The following is an 8,365-nucleotide window of genomic DNA, read 5'->3' on the forward strand; positions in this document are numbered from 1 at the left end:
AAAGAATATAATATGCTGTGATCATAGGCAGCTACATTTGGATTTTCTAAGTTTTAGCTCTGTCTTCTCTCTTTTCACATTACTCTTCCCGGCAGGGTGTGAAGGCATCCCATGTAGCTAAGGCACATGGTGCACCAAGTTAAACATTGCTATCACCATACGGGCTACTCAGGGAGGCCGTGACTTGTGCACATATGCATTAAAATAGGAGAGGATGTAGCAGCTGTCCCCTCCCTGAGCTTTGAGGATACCTTTATTAATTAAAATAATGGTCATTGACTTGCAATCATTTATGTGAAACAGATTTTGAAAGCATTGCCTTCCTTTCAGGTAAAGAAACTGATATGGGTGGTATTCAAATCTGGTGTTTAAAAGGACAGTGTGCTCTCCTGGTCCCTTAACCTTGGCTTTGGTCACAGACTGATGGAAAACAAGTTTGTGCAGGTTTAGTTAGGACAGCATTTACAGCATTTGTATTGCTGTAAAACTAGTGGCCCAAGCCAGCTCCACAGCCACCCCAACAAAGCAATTTCCCACAAACTGAGCAGACCACAGTTTCCTTTCGGTGCTCTGCCCTACACCAGCAGCAGAGCGGTTTCCACTCACGAGCAGGGATTGTGCCCAAGGAAGATAAGACTCGTGTTTTTCCCTTGTCATAGAATCACAGAATCATAGAATGGCATAGGCTGGAAGGGACCTTAGAGATCATCTAGTCAAAGCTCCCTGTTTGGGCAGGGACAAGCACAGCAGAGGAATTCCCAGAACAAGTTAATCACTGGAAACATCACCTGTGGGTGACGCTGCCCTGGGTGCAGGAGAAGTACGGACTCCACATCTGGCACAAGCACCAACTCATTGCCCAGACGAGGCTGGCAGTGCAATGCCAGCTCAGCTTCCCTGACACATTGAGCCGTTCTCTGTTCTTTCCGTCTGCTCCAGGGGTGCAACACATGCTATTCAAACCTTTCCAGTGAAAGGCCAGGCCTGCCTGCACACAACCTCTCTCGGTGGCTCAACTAGCCCAGAGTGCTGGAGAACACAACGAGGCTTTTTACCCTGAGCTTTCTTTTTCCCTGATACTGCGACTGCAGTGGTTGCTGCTGCAGGAACAGAGCCCTCGGTGCCTGAGCAGGAGTGGGATCTGTAGCTGCCACAAATGACATCAGGCAGCATAACTATTTCAGCCCTGCCAGTCCTCAGCAGGGGTCACAGCTGACAGCAGGCTTAATAAAATTGGCTGGGATTGGGTGACTAAAATGAAACATCTCAGCTGAAAAAAAAAAAAGGCAGGATTGAGGCTCATTCAAGAGCTTTCTCCTCACATAGTTAAGGGAGAGCTTCACTACAATTGACAGCTAATTCAGTACACATCTCATAATATATTATCTCCCCAGCTATATGACAAGTCTAGTGAACAAGATGCAAATGAACACTTAGGCAGGTAAGTTCTTAATGTCACTTTAAGACTAAGCGCAACATCACTGTCTTCTCCATCCACCTGATGAGTTACGTAGTGATGGAGCAGTTGTGGGAAGGTAACAGCAGGATGGCAGAGGAAATGGAAGGTAAAAGAGGTTAATTTATGGAAATTATCTAGGTCACCCAGTAAGTGGGACATGACATGCACAGCTTTAAAAGTACAATAGTAATTTATTTAGAATCTGATTTTTTCAATAGATAGTCAATGAAGGTTATCAGGAGTCATGTAATTGTTTTGATCTCCTCATCACAAAATGAACTGCAGCATCCCAAACTGATGGAGGAACTTCCAGAGTTGTGCATCTGTAACAAAGTCCCCTAGATCAGAGGCACAGATTTGGCTGAAGTGGGGTGAATGTGTGGGTGATGAATGTGTGAGTTGCTGTGGCATTTCATGGCAGTGTGTATATCACTGGGACTACTGGGAGGGCAGCATTTTGGGGGCTTTCCAGGATCTATGAAAACAAAAGTCAGAGGATTTTATCACTTCAGAACTACATGTGATTTGGGGGGAGTGAAATGGGAAAAAATAAATTCTATACAAAGAGGTTAATTCACCCAAAGCAGACTTAGAGTTTCCCTCCTAGTTATGAACTAATTCCTCTTTTCCTTCTAATTAATGGTACAAATCAAAAAGCAGTCTATTATTTTTTCTTTTTTGGCTACAAAGCCTGTGCTCTTTTCTTCTCTTTATTTTGCTGTTCTAACACTACAGCTGAGAACACAAAACCTGGACTGCAGGGCTATCTCCACCGACTGCACAGTTCTTTCCACCAAGAGGAGCAATAAAGGCAAAGAAAGCACAAGGGGCACAGAGAGCGCTAACAGGGAAGATGAGCTGGAAGTGCCAAAGGGACACACCAAGCATCGCAGGAATCAGGAGTGCTCCCAGATCTGGGTGAAATTCCTGTGGGCACCTGTAATACAGCCTCCTTTATCAGGTCCGTGCCCCGCTCACAGTGCTGTTTGTGGCCAGTGCCTGGACCTGCTCTCCATGGATCCCTCTGTAAGAAAGCCAGGCAACTCTCAGCACTGAGTCAACCTAAACTATTTTTCTTTTTACTTTTTAAGCCATTAGTTAAATCAGTCAAAAAGGCTGTGTGGACAGCCTTGCCTCACTGTAAAATAGACATTTTTCACTTTAGTTTAACTTGACTTTTTTTTTTTTTTTAAGTGCTTAAACCCTTCAGAAAGAATGTCTGTACAGCTACAACTGGCAGTGATAGTTTAAAATAAAAATCTTTCAGCTGTGTCCTTTAGTTTCATCTCACTCTTCAGAGGAGCTGCTAGTTTATCAAATATCATAATTCCAAATTTTCCTGACTTAATTGGTTTGTTCTGTGGCGGTCTCTGAGAAAATAAATTACAGGGGTTTTTTTGAAATGAACTGACCACACATTTGTAATGAGAATACATTTTGTTAAGATAATGGGATGGATCAGGATATCTTTAATCAGTTTTTAATTACAGAACCCAGTGACTCAAAACCATTGCTACCTGACTTAGTGCCTGCTCGGAAAGACTCCTGCCCCGCTCTCCAGCTCCCTCCTCCAGGCTCGCGCAGCAAGCTGCTGATGTGACTGAAGCCAGCCAGCACAGGGCAGATTTCAAGGAGTTTCCTTATTCCAAATACTGTACTTTAAATACTGCTTGCAGGAAGCCAGCCTGCGATATCAGTGGTTGAGGACAGGTTTTCACACCGATGCATGTGGCTCTGCGAGCTTATTGACACAGCAATGCTGTCTGCTCATCATTCAGCAGGTATTTGCTAATCTTCTATCAGTCTCTTAAGGTCACAAGATCCTGTAAAAATCTCAGCTTTCCTGTGTAATAAGTAATTTTTCTGGCCACTAGGATTGCAGGTTAATACTTAAAAAAATGGAAGGCAATAGAAATAACTTTTTTTTAAAATGGCATGGGTTTCATTTTATCATTTCTAATAAACGATTTTTATGACTCTCTGCCTTCTATTTTTAACAAGCTCTTTCTCTCTGCTTGCTGCCTGTTACACTTGTTGCAAAACCTGGTATTAGTCTTCAGTCTGCTCGCAATGAGGGCACTCATCCTCTTTAGCTGGTTGTGTCTTAAGTGAACCTCCAGTAAGAAAAGCAACAAAGCCATGGGCATCAGTCTCCAATAAATCCAGCAAAAAGTGTCTACATGTACATGTATACTAACAGTGTATATTTCTGGTCAACTTTTTTGATTTTCATATTAATGTAATTTCAGCAGAATACTAAAACCAACTCTGTTCTGGCTTGTATGACACATGCAAATTGTGCATAGAGCTTGAAAACAATTAATTTAAAGTAATAATTTGTATAAACATCCTAACAAAATTTTAAAGGGTATTAAACACCCTGTTTTATAAACACAACACTTAATTTGAAAAAAAAAACATTTAGAAGGTAACGCATTTAGGATAAGTGCACAACACATGAAAATAATAAATGAAATTTTCCCAGTTTAGAAAATGAATGTAATTAATTAACATTTAAATTACATTTTTAATTGCAATCATGCCCTCCCAGGGGACTCATAAGGGACCATAATTGCAATTAAAAGCATGTGGATTAGATAATAAAACAATGCACACTGTCTGAAATGTGCGATTTAAAATGGAAAGCAGACATTGTTATCGGCACATCTAACTTAATTGTAGCCATAAAGCAAATGTGCTGTACAAAATAAAATTCACATACGGGAACATTTAATTCTTGAATCTCTTAAAGGGGACACGCTTGAGAGCACATTTTATGACAGGTTCTGTTTGAAACAGCCCTTTAAGGCTTTAGTATTCAGGGATAGTGCTTTAATGTTTTTGCATTAATAAAAGCATAGCCGAATGTTCCTATTAAAATACACAGATACATTTAAGTAAGAGATGAAACTGAGTGTCTAAAATTTAAGTTGCAGGAGGCATAATTATATCAGGAACACATTTTTCTTTGTTCTGTGTTGGTTTAAAATTGCATTTGCCAGGGGAGAGTTGGAGAGGCACTACATTTCCAGTGCATGTAAAGAACAGAAAAAGGTATCTGATAAATGGGTATTTGCTCTACAGATACGGATAAATTTGATACAGATATAGATAAATTTGCTCTACATTAAGCATGGTCACCTCTCAGGTCAGTGGACCCTCAACTAAATGTCAACATTCTGGTTCTCCTTGGTGCTGCACTCCTGCTTTTGATAAATACTGAAGATTTTAGCCTTTAGTTCCACTAATTCTTCATTTCTCACAAACTTACACATTATCTCAACACCAAGAGAAGAAAAAAAGAGGCTCCCAAAACCAAGAAAGATCTTTCCTCATGGGGAAACTGTCCAGGAGTCTGACCCATGCTCTAGGGTTACCACATGGTGGGTTAAGACGGCGTCTTCAGAGGGTTGTGCTCACCCAGGGACCACACACCACCAGCTACTGCTTTGCAGGGCAGGTCCGCAGTGAGCGTAAATCCCCACCACACACACCACCTGAAGGGCTTCCCCACAGTTCGTGCGGCAGGAGCCTAATTCAAGAATGAAAGATTTTCCGAAATCACTATTGGTTAGTCTCATTGCTAAGTGAATTACCCGTAGGTGCCCAGATACTAATTTTGAGGAGTACGTTATCAAGTGGGGAGAGGACACAGACTGAAAATAGAGAAAAGTTTAGGAGCGGACGGAGAAAGGGTTCCAGAACATGATAGAAATTTTCTGCGTGGATGCTTCTTTTTGCATTTACTTTCAATCTTAAAGGGCAATTTCTTCTTTCACCTAACCGACATACAAAATACGTCTGTATCTGTAAGCTCTTACAGCGAGTTTTGATAAATTCAGTGCTTGGGCATATGAGGTTTGGATTTAACTCTGATGTGAAAGAACACATCGTTTACATGGAAAAAGAAGAAGTTCTGAATCTTTCAGTTCATTAAATGGTGCTGGTCTAATTCCAGTTTGACAAAAAGTGTGGCAGGAAAATAATGATCTCATTGTTGATAACATTCAGTGTGAGGTACACTAGGTTATCTGCTCTATTTTCACCCTGTTTAAGACCTTGACCTAGGAAGGAACAGAATTTAAATGGTAACATGCAACATGTAATTCTGGATGCCCAGGGGAAAAATTCACGCAGGAAGGAAGTTATTTGGTACAAGCATTTACCTCTGGTACTGCTGCTACCTATTAAAATACAGTGAGAGTGAGAAGAAAACGCATGTGCAGGGCCCCTAAGTTAACCAGGTATTTTCCCTTTAAAAATATTGTGAAATGTTGAAGTTCTTCCATGTAATCTTTCTCACTAGCTCTCCTACAGTGCCTGGATAGCACCATGTATACAGCACAAAAACCCGTGATTGGTTTTGAAGGCAACTGTGGTACAATACTTCCTAAGGGTTGGAAAGTTACCTCGAGTGTGAAATAATGCTGAAAGCTGAGCATCACACTTGGAGGTAACTTCTGAACTTGAGGGCAATATTCTAGTCAGCAATTGCTCAAGTTTTATAATACTTAATTCCTCCACCAAACAGGAGTGTTAATGCTATATGAAGAGTTAGCTGCAATGGTATGCATATGGTACCTTTGTAAAGATTTTATCAGGATTTTAGTTGTTGTCTAAGGCATTGGACAATAAAGTAGTATGGTGAGCTGGCACAAGACAACCATTCAGAATTGCATGAAACACAGAAAGTAAATCCTATATTTTTCTAAAATAACCCCTATGTAGCATTTGCCCCACACACTAGTTACCCAGAAAAAAATAAATTATTTTCCTTACAGTGGTCTCTGTCACATACAGCTTACCTGTATACAACACAGGCAATGATGCGCTGTTGCGTCTGTGATAAGGCAGCGTGTGACAAGCTAACGGCAGATGATCCGTATGCATATCTCCTTAGCTTAATGACAGCACAACGAAGCCTCATGTCCACTATCTGCAAGGCTAGAGCCTTCCTCAGGCCAGCATACAGGTTTCAGATGCTGATCCCTACTTAGCCAAGGAGCTTTAAACTTTGTTGAGCTCATCAGTTGTCCGGTTCGACAAAGGACAGTCTTAACTGCCTGAGGCAAACAGTTAATCACATTAGCAGACCACTAACATTAAAATTCGGAAGTGACAAAAAAAAGTAAAGCAACATTTAGATTTGCCATGTGGAAACACACTCAGATTAAATTTAATTTGGGTAGTCAGAAAATAGGGGCACCTGCCAGTTTCTAGGTAACACAGGGATTTTTTTCAAGCATCACTTACTACCTTGGGGAAAAAAGCTCCTTTCTGAAGCCAAAAAACCTGACAAGGTGTAACTCATACAATGCATTGTGCTGCATTACGATGGCTTACATTGGTTCATGTCTTGTCATATGACAATATAACATGACACAAAACTGCATGTACATTACATTGGAGATTTATAAAACAAAGCTTCCTTTGCTCAGAAGTAGAAGGGCTGTATTGAGAAGCGCTTGCCTAGGAGGAGCAGCCGTTTCTGAGCCATGCACACGCTCTATAAAATATGCACATCCAGCCCTCAACATGAGCACAAACTAATAGGATCGGAGAAGCAGAACTTTTCATTCTGGCAGGATTTCAGAACTGGAACTTTGTAACCCCGTGCTTTGATTTTGTTTTTTAATTAATTGCAGGAACATGGAAGATGCAAAACAGAAACACAGGGTAGAAAAGAAGAGAAAAAAAAAAAAGAGGTAAAGATAAAAGACAGAAGAAAATTAATTGTTAATTATTTATTAGACGGTTCATTTGCTCACACCTACATTACTGTGTTGGTGTTTTAACCCTGTGTGCTCGTTCCTCAAGCTTGACCTCAGCCACATCGTTAGTTGATTTCCTTTTCTTTTGTCATTTCTCATTAATTTCTTATATATTTTAAAAAAAGATGTAAGATAGGCACTATACGCAACATTACGAATAATTCTTAAGGGTTTCTCCTTCCCTTAGCCTAAGTTATGGTAAATAAACTCACAAACACAGCAACCGTTGTGTGTTCTTCTGAGGGGAGCTGTGGCATATTTTGAGGCCCTGTCCTCCCAGGGACATGAGGTTGTCCTTCCCAAACTGTTTACAGGGCAACGAGGAACGCTGCAGCCTCATTCTCTGCTATGAAACACACTTGCTCCTTTAATAGCAATTCATCCTGAGAAATTAATCTGCTACTGGTGAGACCTGAACCCCATACCTACTAGGAGAATAAGTCTCTAAGTCTAGCATGCACGTGCAGAGAAGGAAGACACTAGCATTTCTTTAATATATGATAACTGTAGCATTAAAGACAACTATAGTATATCATGACACCTTCCAAAGCATGGCTTGAAAAACATAATCACTGCAGCCTATATAACCTCAGGATTTGTCTCTGCAAGTGTTTCAATAACTGACTATTTCACTTAAAACTTGTTTTACTTTTTCTTTGCCTTTTGGCATGGTGCGTGCAGAAAAGGAGAAGAGAATATCAAAAGGAATTTTTATGGTTCTTCTCTTTTGGAAACTAATTTACTTACATTCCTTTAGCCTTCTAAGAGAAAAAAAAATGATATTTTTTCTCTTTTCAGCTTAAAATCTCTTGCAGATTTACTGTGACACATTTAACATGCAATAAGTTGTCCACCATGAGACCCCTGGTTCCCAAGATAGCATTTATTTTAGCTATGAAAAGGTGCAAAGCAGCTAGGATTTGTATAAATGTAAAATAATTTCAGCAGTCTGACACAGGAAAGGTAGGTCAAATCATGCTTAGTACTTATATAATTTTTTTAACTAGTGAAATGTAATCATATTCTGGAGTGGGTGATCTCATCTAGGATCAGTGAAACTATAGCATAGTTATATTAACTATAAAAAAGGAGAGGACCTGTTCCATTTCTCAACATACAGAAGAAAAATAACAAA

The sequence above is a fragment of the Apaloderma vittatum genome, unplaced genomic scaffold (genome assembly GCF_000703405.1).
Source record: "Apaloderma vittatum isolate BGI_N311 unplaced genomic scaffold, ASM70340v1 scaffold23479, whole genome shotgun sequence".
NCBI classification, from domain to species: Eukaryota; Metazoa; Chordata; class Aves; order Trogoniformes; family Trogonidae; genus Apaloderma; species Apaloderma vittatum.